At 37.2% G+C, this 18,923-nt stretch overlaps 1 long non-coding RNA gene across 1 annotated transcript in view; it reads right to left on the bottom strand.

Moving 5' to 3' along the window:
- Positions 1–8,589, bottom strand: part of LOC131970509 (uncharacterized) — a 47,499-nt gene extending 38,910 nt beyond the window's left edge. The window contains exon 1 of the long non-coding RNA XR_009394187.1: positions 8,296–8,589. This is a non-coding gene — a long non-coding RNA (uncharacterized LOC131970509). The remainder of the gene's footprint in view (positions 1–8,295) is intronic.
- Positions 8,590–18,923: the final 10,334 nt, after the last annotated feature.

Genomic DNA, 18,923 nt, shown 5'->3' with positions numbered 1-18,923 from the left:
AGAAATGTGTGGATTTCCTGATTAAAACACAAATGCTTTTTATACATCAACAAACATTCAACTTAAGGGGTTGGCATATCTTATCATCAGTTGTATTTAAAACCATAAGTCACTCACATACTGTATCTCTGGTGTGACGGTGACAGACAGCAGCCCATGGCATGGGACTAAATTGGCTCGGTGAGCTTGCAAGTAAATATCTCGGGGTAATGTGCACTTACTAATGATATAAAATAGATAAGGTTAAAAGCCAGTCATTAACTCCTCAAATGTCAAGATGAGTCATGTACTGTAAACAGCTGCTACTGTTATACTAAACATTAGTGCCTCCTCAGATTCCAATCTGCCTGCCAGCTCTTAAAAGGTAAAGGTTCATCTCTTTTCATAAACATTGTTTTTACTAGATGAACCGGCACAACATTTAGAACACAAGTTCTTGGCTGCACAACAATATACCATAATGACTTGTCCACTACCCTGTGGTACACTTGTGGTTTTCAGTGAAAGTGAAGTTTTGTGTCAACACTTTTTGGATGGACTGCCATAAAAGTTGGTCAAGACACCCTCATAGTGATTTGTTATATCTCTAGTCCAGTGTGGTTAAGTTTATGAAACATGCATATCTAAAATTAAGAATGTTGACACAAATCTCCTCAGTTAAAGTGTTTATTTGACCCCACCACCACACTTGAACTGTCGTTCTTTAGAGTCCTATCCTCACTTCTGACTTCTCACACTTAACATATGGGGGTATACTGTGTACACTATGTAGTAACTTGTCTATTATGTACATTTTGACAGTAGCGTTGTATCAAATGACACACGATCTATTGGACTTGCCAGAGGCTCGGTAGATGAGTCAGTGATGGTCAGCAATAGCCATAAAATGATAAATTAACCAAATAATGGCTTATATCTCACTATGGTATATTGCTGTACTTAGTGGGAAAAAAACACACATTTCACTTTAAAAAAAAGCAATTGTAAACACAGAAATATGCAAATTGAGACACATTAGTCTCATTTAAAATCATGTGGTCATCCATTTTAAGTCTCCAGCACCACTAAATAAATTTAAAAAAAAAAAAGGCAAACCAGGACTCAGACCAGCTAGTGTATCGCATCACAGACTTTTAGCTGGCACCTTTCAGCTTCCTGTGACAGACAGACTAGTTTAGCTCGCACTAGCAACCTTTCAAGACAGCCACTCAGAGAATCGACACATGCAGCTGGAGTTTGAAGAAGCCAGCAACGCCAGTCAGTCAGTCAGTAAAGTCTTCCAGACTAGCAGCTTATTTGATTGGACACTTCCTTTTTGGTTGCCAGATTCCTCTGCTACTCTCGCCTCAAGCCAAAAAACTCTCTCTCTCTTCTTTTTATGTTCCTTTATCCCCCCTCTGTCCTCCCCCTGGTCTCCAGAGGAAAAGCTCAGTCAGTATTTTAGCTCTGAATCCGTCCCTCTGGTATGTCGTACAAACGTCTGATTCTCAATCTTATGTGACCCAGAACTGTTTACTATGTAACTGTCTTGACATGAAATATAGAGAGTATATAGAATTTTTAAATTGAAGGTTTGTATTCCTGTGTGGAACCAGCGTCAGATCATAGATCGCAGGAACAACCTACTTACATCCAACACGGCATCAGTCACACAGCCAAAACAAGATCGCAATATATGCGGTCAAGTCTAGGTTAAAATGCTTTTTTCCCCATCCCTTAAGTGTTCTCAATTACATTTTTAATTAATGTTAAGTTGCAAAGAGGAAAGAGTATCAGATTGTCCTTTATAGAAGCCTTATCCACACTGATTTTGTCACAAGGTTCATCTAGAGTTTCATTTAGAAGAGCCTACATGACGTCTCTTTAATGATCATAAGAGACAAGCATAAACCCTCTCAAGGGAGCTTTTTTTTCACTGAAGTGAAATATATAAATAATGAGTGCCAAGTCTTGAAACTTTTTTTTTTTTTTAGATTCATGCAGCACAGACGTACATAGTTGAGTCCCGGAAAAGTTATGGATGAATGTGACAAATCGAGAAGATGACAGCTTAGAGCCTACAGCGGGAAGTTTCTCTGTATCGACAGCACTTTTTCAAAATCTTTTAACACTCTTCAACTTGTCATGTCTTTCATGTTTTTTTTTTTTGCTTTGGGAAATCTTATTGAAGAACTTATTAAAATTAGCAATGAAAAGAATCCATAATCCTTTGAATTTACAACCAGACTGGCCAATTACAGTAGGAGCTGTAACGTTAGCCTGAGAGGGCTTTGTGAACACCAGGCCTGACGACTGTTGAGATCAGAAGTGACTGTCTCATTGGCATGAAAGTGTCTGTAGTTGGGCTACTTATCTCTTCTTTTTTTTCCATTCTCAGCTATTAGCTGAATTAAATAAACCTCTTCTCAGGCAGTGCGGTGCTCATTTGACCTCTCTCCTTCTGTCTTCTCCCGTCTAGAAATCAGGATGTGAAATGATTGTGGCAAGTCATTTTTCCCCCTACTTTAGATGATTATAGACAAGTAGAGAATAAGTATTGTGTGTTCTGAACCAATGACAATGAAGCTGTCTTTTAAGCCACCAGCTTTTAATGCGAAGGTCCCCTTAACCCTTCTTCTTGGAGAAAAGTAATGGTCCTGCTAAATACTATAAATTATTAACAACTAGGGTATTCAAAGAGTTTATTCAACTGAAATTGTGTCCTCTATAATCCTTCTTACCTTGTCTTATATGTTTATATCCTTTTATCAAGCCATTTGGGAAACCAGTTTTCCTAATTTCTCACGACCTTCTTATTTCCATCTCCTCAATGTCATTGCGAGAAATATACTATGAGACTTTGTGATGTTGAGAGTCACAAATACTTTGAAATCCCATTCACACCTATTTACCTTGCACACAACATAGTGGGAGCCCAAACTTCTTGAAGTATTTTCTCCTTCACAGAACATTACATTGTCACCAGGATAAGCCAGTAATCCATTACACATGCTGTTATATTGCGAGCCTGAAATGATAAGAAACAGAGAGCTCGGCTCAGTTAGCTAGGGAAATTACAGACCAATGTCAGCCTGACCTGGCATTTAGATTTGCGTGTGTCAGAGCTGACAAGCAGTGATTGTATCCCGTGCTGATGTGTCCACAGGCTTGGTGAGGCGGCTGGACATGATGCCAGTCCTTTCTTTTAAAGCCTTTGGTCTATTTTTTACCAGATACGCTCCCATCTGTGAGTTGAAAAATGGGCAGTTTTCATATTTGTGATGAGTTAGAGATGATGTGGTTACAGGGCAGCCTGACTGAAATGTCATTTTTCGTCAGTCTTGTTGTACATTAAAATAAAATTGATTTGGTCTATTTTAGGGATGGGCGATATGGACCAAAAGTCATATCCTGATATATTTAGACTAAATATCAATACACGATATATATCTTGATATTTTGATCAAAAAATGAGAGCAAATGTTCAGTCAACGTCAAAGCCAAATATGACATGTCACAAGAAGTTTTATTGGAACTGTTTAAGTGAACATTAATACTGTATAACAGGAGTACCTTTTTTATTTAAATCAAAAGCTCCAAAAAGTGCGCATTTAAATTTAAAAAAATCTTAAATTAAAATAGCCTATGAAATAAAATAGGCCAATCTTTTTTCTGAAATAAATATATTTATATGAGAAAAGAATAACGAACATTACAAAAGAACTACATATGACAAACCCTAGTAAGGGCAGCATTTATTTTATTAAAAAAAAAGAAAAAAATTAACTGTATCGATATATGTGATATGGTCTAATTCCATATCACATTTTAAAAAATATTGATATATCTTTTATATTGATATATATCGCCCAGCCCTATTCTATTTGTCATTATGCAGTTAATGTGCAGAGTTTTAGTCCCATTTGTTTGACAGTTTCTTTGTCAATAAATTAAGCATTAACTTTGGATAAAAATCAGGCTATTGGCCTGAAGAAAGAAGGCATTCTTTAGGAAATGTAGCCATTCTTTCCCGGTTTTATGTCTTAAGTATAAATACCCTGAGAATTTCTCCGTGGACATCTTGTTCTCTTCCCCCATTCTTCCTCTTATCCCATCCCATCTCCTTTGTAACCCTCACCTCTGTCTTTTATTTCACCATTACTTGCTTTCTGCTAGCTTTGTCCCTATCTCAACATCTTATGCTATTACGTACTGATGTGCGATGTGACCTTTAAGAGAGCCGGGCTGACAGACTCTGTGCTTTGATCTCTACTAGATATTTTATCTCGGCCTCGGTTGTGGCACCTTAGAGATGACAGTGTTCTATAGATGCGGCCCAGATGTCAAAGGGCTCAGAGGGGACTGAGGCTGAGGTGTCCATGAGAGACGCCTCTTTGCACAACTCGCTTTCTATGTCTTGTTGCTTTTACTGCAGAGCTAAATAAGTTCAAAGAGTAGAAGACAAACTAGGAAACATAGTCATCACTTACTTACTTCCAAGAGAAATATAGCTTCAAAAACAACCGGGAAGAAATATTTCAAAGCAGAAGCCCTGCTGTAAGATAAAGTGTTTTTTATCACCCTAAGGTTAACAATCGCTTCAACCTGTGCAGCTCAATGTTTTCTGGCTTGAACACTGGGGCCAATAGAATAAAGTGTTTTATTTATATATCAGTGGACTGGAGTTGGGTACAGAGTACTGTTAGAACTTTACAATGTGTAGGATGGGTCATGATAAACTTGTATTGCCATAGATATACAGGTTTGAAAGTAATATAATTATTTTTTGAGGGCAGAGCCTACGACTGTGAAGCCATACAGAATCACACAAAAGAGTTAAATAGTTCCTGACTGAAGACAGACAAACATAATCATTAGACTATTAACGTGATGTCATTTATTCATTTGATTTTGTTTATATGTGAATAAAACATTAAGGGAAATGAAAAGGAGTTCTGTTGGCCATGAATGCATGACAGTGATGTTACACCAGGTGTCCAGTATTACTTGTTTTGGGAAACCCCTTGTGTGTAAAATACAGGTGCATCTCAATAAATTAGAATACCATAGAAAAGTTTATTTATGTCAGTAATTGAATTCAAAAAGTGGAAATAACACATTATATAGATCCATTACACACAGTATGAAATGAAATGCAATGAAACATTTCATGGCTTACATTTAATGAAGACCTAAAATTCAGTGTCTCAAAAAAAATGTAATATTACAAAAGTCCAAGTTTAATATGGAAATGTTGGCCTCTGAAAAGTATGTGCATCTATATAACTCAATACTTAGTTGGGGCTGTTTGACTTGAACTACTGGAAATGGACTTTTCCATCATATCATTTATTGAGATGCACCTGTACAGTAGAAATCAGCTTTCCCACACAATGAAACACTGAGTGCAGGCATTTCAAACCACTGACACAATTTATCACAAAAATCAAGTCAGGAGAGTACTGCTATTGGAGTCACTGCACTTCTGCTTCATCTAAATAGGCTGGTCTGACTTCACAGCTACAGCTGAATTCCTAATGTATATGCCCGACACGACAGACACACATAGGTGTCTTATTCCAAGAGCGGCAAAAGCCAAAGGCACTTTTATACATTATCATACATTATAGATGGCGTTAGAGCTTGTAACAATCATGGCCGATCAGATTCACTACCTTCATCCCCTTCAAACAAAAGCCTCTCGTTGTCTGGACAGCTTGGGAATTCTGCGCAAAGTTTTCCTCAAAAGCAATCTTAAATATGAAACAGCAGTTCAGCTCAGCAGAATACCACAGTACTGACCTGAATAAAAAAATAGCCCTAAAACATTTTTTTCCAGTGTTTTTCTTTGTTCATTAAATTATTTTTTAAAGTTAAATTCAGTAAGATATGACCATTCCATGCTGACTGTTGATCTTTTTAATCTCCTGCTGTGTCCTCTGTGTTTAGACCTGTTTTCAATGCATCTATTCCCAAGACGCATGTTGCTTTTTTATGTCGAAGTATCCTTGAGCAAGATACTGAGCCCAATGGTGGCAGGTGGGACCGTTTAGGGTCTCCTCTGCCACCAGTATGAATGTGTGTGTGAAAGGGTGAATGAGCGCAGTCTGTAGTGTGAAGCGCTTTGAGTGGTCGCAAAGCGACTAGAAAAGCGATATATAAGTCCATTTACCATTTACATGTGCATTGTTATTTCAAACAGTCTGGTGCTGGATGCACAAAATGTAACTAGCAGATCTTCCGTACGCAGGTGTGGCAACATCACAGTGCACAACATCAATCCAATTAGAGACTGTAGACGGAACAGATGCAATATATGGTTTTGCCTTTAACATATGAAGTGGCCAAAATATTACGGAAAACAAATGATGACCAAGATACCAGCATGATGCAACCCTGCATCATGTGAAGATATTGTATACATACTCCTGTTTCTGAGAGGGGCAGAAGTTCTCCTTTCATAATGAATGACTCCCTGACTTTCTAACCAGTCTGAACCACAAGCGGAAATTCATGATGACATTTTGTCATCCCGCTTAGAAGTTACACTGAGGATTAGAAAGATTTTAAAGGCTGATCTAGTTTATTTAGGGAAGAAAAATGAAGATAAAATAAAGAAATTTTCACCATGCATTTTGTATGGGTCTTACTTGACTGAACTTGAAGCAGCTGTCATGAGGTGTTATGCCATGGTGTTACCACACTCCCCAGTCATTATGGTCACTGACAGCCCGATGATGTTCAAAGGATTGTATAACCTTTCATGCAGAATGAGGAAAATGTTCAAAAGCAGTTCTGATACTTGACCTTTTTAACATAATATCATGCTTGTAATGCCTAACAAGGCGGGACAGGAATCAAACAAAGAGGCACAGATGAGAGAATTGCAGCTATAATTGGAAAGGTTACACTGATGTGAACTGCGGCTTTCCATGAGACTTACAAAGCCAGACAGTGTTATGTTAGATCAATTAATAGGAATTAGTAAGACAGGATCCTGTATATGTTGACCTTGGTGCAAAAAGTTCTAAAACAATTTACGTATTTTTTTTACTCATGCCTAAAATAAAATAAAATGCTCCCTACATGTTGCCCTAACCAACAAAAAACCTCATAAGGTCACATGAGTTCTGCATTTCCCAGTTTCTGCACGAGGCCCATTACCCATTATCTTGGATGTCAGCTTCACAATGTATCTCTGCAAAAGCTGGCTGATCTGTCCACGTTTCACACAAAATAACATAAAGATATGCACATAGATGCATAAACAGCTGCATGCACAGAAAACACAGACACTTGCAAACATAACATAGCCTGAAGCAGCAGAACTACAAGATTAAATAAAGAGCCATCTGCACAATGGGATTAGCCAGTGGAGTGGAGTGCACACACATGAACACACAGACACAATTGCACTCATAAACACACACATGTACGCACACAGAAAAACGCACATATGCATGCAAAAAACAAAAACCCACATGAAAAAAAAAAACTTGAAGTAACTTTTTGTGGAAAAAATAGCAGATCTAGCCCCTTAAAACCACCTGGGCCAGCTAAGTTACCTCAGAAATTAAGGGCTCATTATAGCAGTAATGCTGAAAGTCAAATAATCTAAAAAGGCACTGTACATAGAATAATATTGTTTTACTTACAACTGTAAGACAATTCACACTTGTAAAAAGATATTCCATTTAATTAGTAAACTTTACGATGACATTTCGACAACAGATGTAATTTGACCTCAAAAGAAACAATGCACATGTTATCATGAATGACTAACACATGCATCTCCTTAGTTAACAAACATACTACAAAGCCCTGATGCAGATACAGATCAGTAATGAATACTCAACAATAGCATTCACACATCCAAACATGCTTGTTCACATCAAACATAGTTTAGCATATCCAAACAGTATCTAAATATGGAACAATGAATGATCAAAAGGTATCAATGCATGTATCAAACGCATGACTTGCACATTTGCATATGTAGGTTTGCCATACAAATCACAACCTACACAGCCAACAGTATTCTAGTTAGATATTAGATATATTACACACTGTCTGAACAACATACAGAGTCCTGCAAGTGTATTTTCTTGCCACTGTGTATGGAAACAAATTGCTTGGACTCAACAATGTGAGGATCCAGACAAACAGCAGCACACAGGTATATAACCTTCATAAAATCAGCAAGCACACTGCATATGAAAAATGCACTCTGAAAGCCACACAGGGTCAGTAAATACACCAGCAAGCAAAGACAGACATGTAGGTAGATAGCCAGCTGGAATCAAACTTAGATCATACCTTATTTGAAGTCGAAGCCCCCTCTCATTTCTTTCTGGAGATTAAGTGGTCCATATCTGTAATATCCTCCTGTTGGTCCTTGTTTGTAGACTGAGCTCCTATCTCTGTCCATTTCTGGTTGCCAAGTTCTCTTCTCAACACCACATAAGCTAATGTCATTAGCAACGCGGGGAAAACAAGCAAACTCTGTCGTAGTTCCAGTTGTTGATAACTTAATGGTTTGTTGAGGTTCACAACTAACTCCAGAGTTTCCTCTTCCAGAGCTCAGCTCACCGGCAGCGTGACAGGAACTGCATGTGCTGATTAATTCGATGTCAACTTCACCTGTGACCTTTCTACAGGTGTGCCTCGGCATAAGGGTGCAATGGCATCTTTGACCACACAGAGTGGCCGTTATGAGCCGCTGTAACCCAGGGAGGCGCTGTTACATATTTATTTATTTTTTGTGTAATGAAAGCTTGGTTGAGCTGAGTTGGCAGCAATAACAAAATCTAAAGTGTCTGTTGTCAAATTTAAAATACTTCGGACAGGCAGTATCAGTTTCTGTAAATTTCTCATGAAAATAAATTAATTTACAAGAAAAAAACCTGGAATGTCAGACTCATATTTAGTCATCATAATACATTCTAGTAACAGCCTCTGAAAATGTGTGGAGAAACTTAATATTTAACATTGATTTACCTTCATGGGTCTGTGTATTTATCTGCTTTATCAAAGATTTCCACTCATCACCTAAAAGCAATAATCTCATTGGACATACGGTATTTTGATCTAAACTTTTGCTGTGAATTTTCCATTGTTAACCATGTTTATGATTTGACTTAATGATGTCATAATTGCCATTAGGTTACAAAATGATGTGAAAGAAATGAACAGTCAGTTTGGATATTTAATGTTTAAAGAATTGCAAGTTTCCCATTTTGTCTTATCCATTAAAGGATCACATATAATTGAAACATGCATGCACAGCATTTAAAGCATAACTTTAAACTGCCGAGGCAGCAACAACAGTAGACCTGCATCTGCTAAGAGGTGTTTTTAAATGGATTTAAGACACTTACTGATGTGGCCACATAAATTGATGTGTAGCTGTTTAACAAGTGCATGCACACTGAGCATATTAAAATATAGCAGTATGTGGTAAAAGTATTGAAGTGCATATTTTAGTGTCAGTGTTTTGAGCGTGTGTCTGTTTGTGTTCAAGGGGTCCATTTGTTGTTTTGCATCAACCTTAACCCAACCCAGCGATTAATAAAACATGTATACTAGGTAGGGGTGTGTGTTCCCGTGTATGGATGTGTGTGTCAGGAGAGAGGGACTGCAGCAGAACATGGTGGCTGAAAATCTAGGTCATCAGTGAGAGAGAGAAAGAGGTACATTATAAAACGGCAAGTATAGCACATACAGAGGTAATCAGACAACAATGAAAAAGAAGCAAGGCTTAGTGAAGATGTCTGGTTAGTGTCTATTTTTCTAGATAACACAGGTAATTTAAAGTTGCCTACTGCCTAAAGCAATGTAATATGTCTTTGAAAGCAGATAAATGTAATTCAGCCTTCAGTAAATTGATAATTTACACCTGTGATTTTCCTTCTATGACATGTCAAAATGTCTTCTGTGAAATAGCTGTATTTCCAGTACTTCATGTTCAGAGGATATCCATAAATGTATGTAGCCTTGTATGCAACTGTATCTTAGGAGATGTATTTACTGTTTTTCTTGCAAATATATTATAGTTTTAAGCATTATTTGTTTTTTGTCACAACTAAGTTTTGTAAATTACCCATTTCCAACTTGTTAAATATTGACGCTTGGTCAGTGACCAGCGGTTTCAGATATGGCTGCTCTAGGTTCTCCTCTAGTGTCAGTTTAAGACAGTCAGGGATGGCGTGTCAGTCTCCGGTTGTTACATGCATTGGCTTTTCCAAATAAACTTTCAAGTTCACAGGGAATGGTTGAATTTAGGTGACAAAATGGTTCAGAAATCAAAAGTACTCTATTTACAACAGTTTACCGACTGTTTCAGGTCAAATGAATTCACAGGTTTGAAGGATTCTTCTCAGTCAATACTTCAAAAATAGTAATATCCATCCATTATCTTTAACCATTTATCTGAACTCGGGTCTCTGGGAGATCAAGCCGATCCCAGCTGACATTGGGCGAGAGGTGGCGTACACCCTGGACAGGTTACCAGACTATCACAGAGCAAACACAGAAACAGACAACCATTCACGCTCTCATTCACACCTACGGGCAATTTAGAATCACCAATTAAACCTAAGCTGCATGTCTTTGGACTTTGGGAGGAAGCCGGACGACCCGGAGAAAACCCATGCTGACACGGGAAGAACATGCAAACTCCACACGAGTGCTAACGACTACACAAAGTAAGTAAATTCCAGTATTTTATATTTCTAATTTGTTCTTATTTGTGTGTCTTATGTAATGTTTGTGAACCAGAGAATCCCTGTTTCCTCCCAGTGTATTGGTCACACAGGATACAGTAAAATTAAGTCACAAACTAAAAGCATATAAGAAACTCATTGTAACATTTTTTCCATATTTTTTACTTGGTATTTGCTATTGTAAGACAATATTGTCATGTCAGTGTCACCACCACTGCTCTATTAGTCAGAAGCTACATACTTCCTCAACTACCAAAACCCTGAGAATAACATGTGTGAACTTTAAAATAAAGTGGTGTTCCACTGAGAACATTATTCTAACTACACTGTTTTAAAATATTGTGCTCTTTTTGTGATTTATTTTTATCCTTGTGACTACTTTTTATTCATTTATTCTCACACAAGGCTGTCTTGCAAAGGAGACTCCAGCCTCAGTGGAATCATCTTGTTAAAATAAGAATACTTTAAAAAAAAAGAAAAAAAGAAAGAAAGAGTGGGAAATAAAACGTGTATTGTCTCACATACAGTAAATGTATTCTATGGAGTTACTGCTGCACATTGTTTTAATTGCCTGTCCAGATCATGGCCCTTTTTAAAATATCACAGGATTCACAGAAGCAGCCAAACACACACACATGCACAAACACACACCTCACCCTGACCCTGAAATCTGCGAATCAGCAGAGGAGCTTCATTAGAGCTATCATGAAGAGTAATCACACCCTGCATTGGTGCATTTTGTGTGTGAGCCCCGAGGGGTCCATTTAGCCCGTGATATTGTTGCTGTGTGTATGGAGGAAGTCGTCACAAGCTTGCTGAGTTGGAACACATGAAGCTGAGATACGTGCACGCTAACACACGCAGCTTCATCAGCAGTTTGGACTTGAGTTGCTTCGAATAATAATGTGATCATTGTAAATATGTGCACACAAATGCAAAGAGGAGGCTGTGAGAGAATGTACTAATTCAATAATGCGTTAACTAGATGCCAGCTGTACGACAGCATCTCAACATACTCTATCTGTATAGCTCAGCGGCTGTGATATACACTGTAAAAAAAAATCAGTTAAATTTACGGTAAATTACCGGCAGCTGTGGTTGCCAGAACTTCACCGTAAAAAATACAGTGAGGGGGTTTTCTACTGTAAATTTAAATGTAACTATCAAAAACTGAAATTTTGACTGAATATTCTCGTAATTTTTAGGGTAATTGTGTCATTCATTCACACATCATAGCAAATCTCCATTAACTTTACATGAAAATGTTATATTTTTACAGCAGAACTGTGAGTTTCCTACAGTTCATGACAGTAAAAGCAAAAATTGTGCTATTCCTTGATTTACGGTAATTAATAGTGCCTACTACGGTGATACAAATTTTTTATTTTACGCCCCATTCCTGATGCAATTTGACAGTGTTTTACTTTAATTTCTACAAACATTTTTTACAGTGTAAACTGTAAAAAAAGATAAACAATAGCTACTCAATAAAATTTAGGCAACAGATTGCATGCAATATTATTAATTAAATCTAACTAAGTTACAAGTTGAGTTAATAACAACTTAGCAGGAAGTGCCTGTTAACACTCTATGGTACGCATTATGATGCCAGTTAGGTCAATAATGTTTGGAGTGGGGTTTTTTGTCTTAATATAGACTAAATAAACATCATCTGAAGAAATTTTATAATTCTTTTTTTTTTAATTTTTTGGGGTTTGTATGCATTGTTATAGGTTAAACTTTCTAACATTGTACCATACCAGTGCACAAGTGGAAAAAAAAAGTTTAAATTAATTTTAACATTACTTATTTAATAAACATGTGTAAAAGATTCAGTAGCTTCAACAGGGTAAATACATAACATTTTAAATTTAAAGGAAGTTTTTTAACTGGTTTCTCGTCTGAATGTTGCCTGTAGGCAACATTGTAGCATTGAACCAACGATCCATTGAAATTAATGTCTTGAACAGTCTAAGTGTATGAAACTGTCAAAAAGGTTTTCTCACCTATCAGTAGAAATATATTTTTTTCCAGATGGAAAAGGGCCAGGAAATGACATTTTGGAGGTCATGTGACAAATTAAAGCATTGCTAGTGGTTCCCTATACTCTTCCCTCTTTTTTAAGTATCGCATCACTCAAAAACATGCATTGTAGAAATTTGACAGGCCAAAAATGGGTATGTTGCCTGAGGGCAACACCGTACCATAGAGGGTTAATTAAAACGGACTAATTCTATTGTGTTGGATTAATTCAAAATTCTCATCTCATCTCATCATCTGATTCTATCTCAAACATTCGTATATTAAAGTTACTTAAACAACTGCCTCAAAATCAAGGACACATTTATATTTAATACATTTTATCAAATATATTAAGTAAAATGAAATCACTACAGAATAATTTATTACAGTGTAGGGACTCATATTCTTCACTTTGAGTCACTGCTTGTGATGTTTGTTGGAATATATTTAGTTAATTCAGAGTTGGACTGACTTTTAATGCTGTTTTCACCATCCATGCAAAGATTCACAGCCTCGTGGGGACATTTTGATGTCAACAAAAACCACAGCTGTGAGCAGTACTTAACGTTACTCATGGGATCATAATTTCTTCCTCCTATATTAGCAGCAACCTGTTAATTTAAACAACGAAGATGAAGCTGGCAGCTGCACCTTTTCATACTCCTGTGCTGGTGGACCTGTGTGTGTGTGTGTGTGGGTGTGACACCACAGGTGCACTGAGTTTATTGGTTTATTCATGATAATGGTGCAGGGTAGGTTTGTTTGTTTTGGATACTGCCATGAAGTTGGCACTGTGCATTTTTCTGTTCATCTAAATTACATAACCTAGGCATAAAAAAAGACTGATACCGCTGATAACTGGTTAGTGTAGCTGGACTCTTCAGGGATCCTACCAGTGTGGAGTTATTCCAAAAGAACGAAAGTGCAAGACTTGTTCCAATATCTTTAATCCCTGAGTATGCTATTGTTACTAATTTATTTGTGTTCATTTTCTTAAAATGAGGCCAGTGTGAGCTCTTAATGACCCATGGTGATAACTCTAGCACTGGCTTTTCAATAAGTAATTACTGGAGGATATTTACTGGCATATTGGCTTTATCAGCTCAGTCTAAAGTTATTATGTTATTTTGTTTTTTTAAAGATCCTAAATCTCAATCTCTCATTAAAATAGTTTCAAAGAGGTGTTGACTCAAATTTATAGATGGATGGATGCTGTGGCTTGAAATATAATGTGTGGTGCAGAGTTATATGCAAGAGTTTCTCATATTTTCACATCTCAGTTATATCAATGGGGATAACTACTAAACTGGCAGCAGGGTGGTTTATAAACAACAAATATACATATGTCCTGGCGCCTCAGTAGCAGTGGTGGAGAAAATATTAATATCCCTGCAAAGATTCATATTTTGCTTAAGTTAAAATACTAATATCACACTGTGAAATCACTCTACTACAGGTAAAAGTCCTGAATTCAAAACTTACTTAAGTAAAAGCGCAAAAGTATCAGCATCGAAATGTACTTACAGTAGTAAGTAAGAGGTTTTTTTTTAAAAGTCTAATCACTTAAAATCAACCTTTTTTATATGTTGAATTTAACTAAAACTGGCAGCTAACTGTATTGGAGTAAAAAGTACAATATTTGCCTCAAAATGTAGTGAAGTGGAAGTATAAAGTTACATAAAATGGAAATACTCAAGTAAAGTACAGGTACCTCAAAGTTGTACTTAAGTACAGTACTTGAGTAAATGTATTAGTTACATCCCAGCAGAAATTAGTTTGTTTTCTGGTGGCAAGAACAAGAACATAGTTAGTTCTGGCCAGGACTTTTGATACTTCACAAGAGACTCAAGTGCAGAACTCCTGGGAGGCCCTCATAGGGCCTTCCCACTGCAGCACACTTCAAATTCAAATTCAAATTTACACAATTCACACAATAGTTTCGGACACCACACAAGAAAAAAGTTCTGTCAAGAACACATAAATTATGTCATTCTCTTCTTGACAGACCTGGGAGAGAGAAAAAATGCCTCTGTTCTTGTGGAGTCTTAATTGATCTTTAGTTCTTGCAATGCAGGGGGCGGGTTCGAATCCTGCTCTCTCACACTTTCACGACTATCAAATGAAACCAAAAAAAGGCCTAAAAAGTAAATAAAACGTTAACATAAAACATGACTTTGTCAATTCAGGTTTGCTTGTGTATAACGGGGAACTGTCCCATATCACATCGAACTCCCTTTTTTAATGTTTTTTCCATTATAGCCCATTATGTCCAATGTGATGTTTTCTCTGTTGACAATCCCATTACCTGAGACAGTTGCAAACTGTCTTTGACTTGCTGCATGGGTAACATTCCCGAAAATGAACTCCACCACATATTGCCGTCCATTTCCATTTTCCAAAAATATACACACTGAGGGCATAGACACTTAGACTTGTACTGAATATATATATATATATATAAAAAAGAAAGAGCACACAGTCAACCCAGTAAGTGTAGGTGTATGAATGCTCTCCTCAAGTGTGAAGAGAACTGCATAAAATATCAAAGAACATCCCAATACAAAAGTCAAATATCCACGCTGAATGGATTATCCTCCTGGTAAAAGACTCTGCATGGGGTGCCATTAAACAACAGATGTTATAAGATCAGAGGGCTTGTTAAGTGGCTGTTAAGTTGGTGCTTTGAAAATGTGTTTAAAATGTGAATTATATATTTCTCTATTTCATTTTCATGCTTTTTCAGGATACCTATTGGTGCAAGAGGAAAGAAAATCTTTTTTTAACAGGAATTTGAACACAGTGAACTATTACTCTAGGCAAACTGAAACACTTAGTGCTTAACAAATATACATAGATTAAGACAGAATATTCAAAAACATAATATTACTTTATTACCTGAATGTGTTTGCCCATCACTTCAGTAGAATCTGACTCAATCTTTTGCAGAAATACTCACATCAATATGATGTAAAACCCAAATTGATTTAAAATCAACAATACAAATGATTGCACCAAAAATAATGAATTAAGAGGCCGCAGACTGGAGTGTTGAATGGATTTTTCAATAACAGAGAGAAACAACAGAGACCCAGGAGCACCGGGGAGGAAGAAGATTTGTTTCCAAGTCACAGGTCAGGCTTGAAGACGTGATGCTGACTTCTCTGACTGAAGAAATGATAAAGAAAGAAAAGTAAAGACATTCTCAGCAGATTAGTGTGAGAACACGTACCAGAACAAACCACAGATTGATAGGCTTTCAGCTGAGTGGTGTGGAGAACAGACTGTATTGTAGGTAACAATGAGAAGACTAACAACCAAGTGAGAAATAATAATGTAACATAAATGCTGGAGCAGGCAGGGAGATGACGACCAGATGTGATGAGACGTATTCAGCATATGGTCGATAGGATCTGCAGACAATTACACTCAGTCAGTTATAATTACAAAGGCACACACTGTAAATTACATCCCCAAATACACTAAATGCTGGGCTGCTTATATGTTTATGATGTACACTGATGAGATTAATGAAGGTAACAGCTATTATCCTTTATAGTTTCACATGTATGAATAATAAAAAAAAGGATTTGTTTAATGTTTCATACAGATTGTACAAAAGCAACTCAACATCAGTCCTTTTTACATTCAGTGAGTGGCATCTCTCAGCAGCTTCACACAACCAAATACATTTCACTTTCTCTTTGATTGTCTACTTCAACTTCACAATTTTAGTGCTCCACACCCCAAGGGCTATAAGCTGATGGTGTCTGAGAGAACAGAGCAAAAGGAAAGGAAAAACTACAAAGAAAGAGATAGAGGAAGACATAAACTGTGTCTGTGTGAGAGAAAAAACAATGAGGGGATGAGATGAATCAATTCCTCCTCTAGTTTGTCTTACACAGAGGTTTACGTCCCAGTTCCGCGTTGAAACATTTTATTGATCTTTGATTTTTTTTTCTTTTCCTCGAGAGAAAAAACAAAATGTGTTTACATGCAAGAAAAGGCTCAGCTCACACAATCACAATAAAGAGATTTCCCTGCACCCATAGCAGTGTTTACAACAACATATATCTGCTGCTAGTCGCTCCCCGGTATACTATAGTAAGAAGGTTATTACAGAGCATGTTCTGCACGTTCTTCCGTGGCCTGGGTGAACCCAGTAACCTGGTTTCTTGTGTGCATTCAAACTAGATTAAAGAGGCTGACCTGAAACTTTGTGACAAAATACATTTAGAAGATGCATGTCCTCCTCCTGGCAGAAGCAGCACAGCTCTATCTGTAAAAAAAAAAAAAGTTACTTCCTGCAAGGCTTTTTCGGCTGTACACCTCTTGGGCTCGGCTGGTTTTCTGCATGAACGAGCAGGAAGAAGGAGCCGGAGAGAGGCAAGGTGAAGCTGGTCAATAACTGTGCCTCTGTGTGTGTGTGTGTGTGTGTGTGTGTGTGTGTGTTTGTGTGCTTCTCTGAAAAAGACGGAAGGGAGGAGAGAAATAATTGTTGAATTGTTTTTTATAGAGCTTTCCCCGGGAGATTTGGATGCAGATTCATTAATCTAAAAGCAAGATGTATGCCCTCTCTCAGGATTTTCTGTGGAAAACAATACAGCACGGGGAAGAGAGCAGCTCCACTTGACTTTTTCCTCTCCCTCTTTCCTCTCATTTTCTATACATTTCTGTTTCGTTAAATTCTTGCTCCTCACCGCTCCACCTCTCTCTTTCTCCCTCTCTCTCTCTCTCTCTTATTTCTCTCTCTGACTGTTTTCCCCAGCATTAAAACATTGGATGCAAACACTTGATGGAAAATAAGATGCATTTGAAATGCATTGAGTTGACTTTTTTTGACAAGTTCAGTTAGAGGTTTATGGAGCTTCTTCTTACAAGACAATGTTATGAAATTCTATCTTTAAAATATCAATAAAAATGTATTACATATTGTTGTAATTGATGTTACGACAGCTGGTGGCTTAATCACTCATTGGTCTCATTCATCTACACCAGACTCTATTTTATTTTTATATCATTTTTATTTGGTTTCACATAGGTAGACAAGGATTTGCAACCTTTGATATCAGTTTGTGAGGTAAAATGTTACTAATACTTTATTCTGTGGTGTTTCTACCACATAAAGCAAAGAAAAAAGGAACATAAAGTGAAATTGGAGCCCTCGCCTGAGAACTGGATACTCATGAATCGAGCTGAGTTCACGTTATCAAGGACTGAGACTGGCCTCTGCAGTGGGTGTACAACGTTCTCACCCTCCAATTGAACCAAACTAAAAGAGAAAATGCTCAAGAGGTTGACTAAACTGTTCCAAACATAAACAGTGCAGTGAACGTACTTTTTGTGTTGCTTTTCAGGAGTACTGGATGCCTACACACACACCCACAGCTTCCTCAGTTTACATCAGCTTGTGGTGCGCTGAAAGCACTCACACATAAAAATTCAATCACAGGCAGATTTTGCTCACTTTTAGTTTTTACTTGACTAGAAAGGTCACTTCAATCCTTATTCATAAGAAGACAGCTTCACATCTATCTCCCATCAAGTTTAATAGTACATCAAAACACACACATTGATTCTGAGGCTCGATCAGCTGATGCAAGATTTTAACTTTTCAATTGATACCCAAAGGGAAACACTCACTGCAGTAGGACTTGTTTTAACTACTGCTACTAGAAGGGATTCAGAGGGTTGCTCATGGATACTTCAGCAGCACATTTGAACTTTGCTGTGAGGACACTTGAATAAAAGAGACTTGAGGCTGTTTCCTGGTTAAAGGAAAACTCCACGGATTTTACACATGAAGTTTGGTTAACTTGTCGTGAGGCTGTGGAAACAGCTGAATAATGTCTTCCGGGGCTCTGGAGGGAGCTTTCTCAGGTAAGAAAAAAACTATGATTGGGTTTACGACTTATAATTTTTACAGGAAGACTGCATTTAAAAGCAGGGATTTGGGATTTGAAGGAAGATTTATGAAGCAGGGGTGAATAAAAAATGCTTCTGAGATGCATCATTAGATAAAAAGACCAAATGTCTTGACCCTAATGAAGACTAAAAGTCTGGAGATCTCAGCTTTTACTGCTTTGATTTACATCATTCTTTTTAAAATCTGTCTCCTGTGAGTCACCAAATTTAATGGAGGTGCAAATTACACCTACTCCTACCCTTTTAAATATAATTAAACGACCACATTTATAAAGGTTT

The sequence above is a fragment of the Centropristis striata genome, chromosome 4 (assembly GCF_030273125.1).
Source record: "Centropristis striata isolate RG_2023a ecotype Rhode Island chromosome 4, C.striata_1.0, whole genome shotgun sequence".
In the NCBI taxonomy this organism is placed as follows: Eukaryota; Metazoa; Chordata; class Actinopteri; order Perciformes; family Serranidae; genus Centropristis; species Centropristis striata.
The sequence above is the reverse complement of the archived record's forward strand: the minus strand, read 5'-3'. Positions and strand labels throughout refer to the sequence as shown.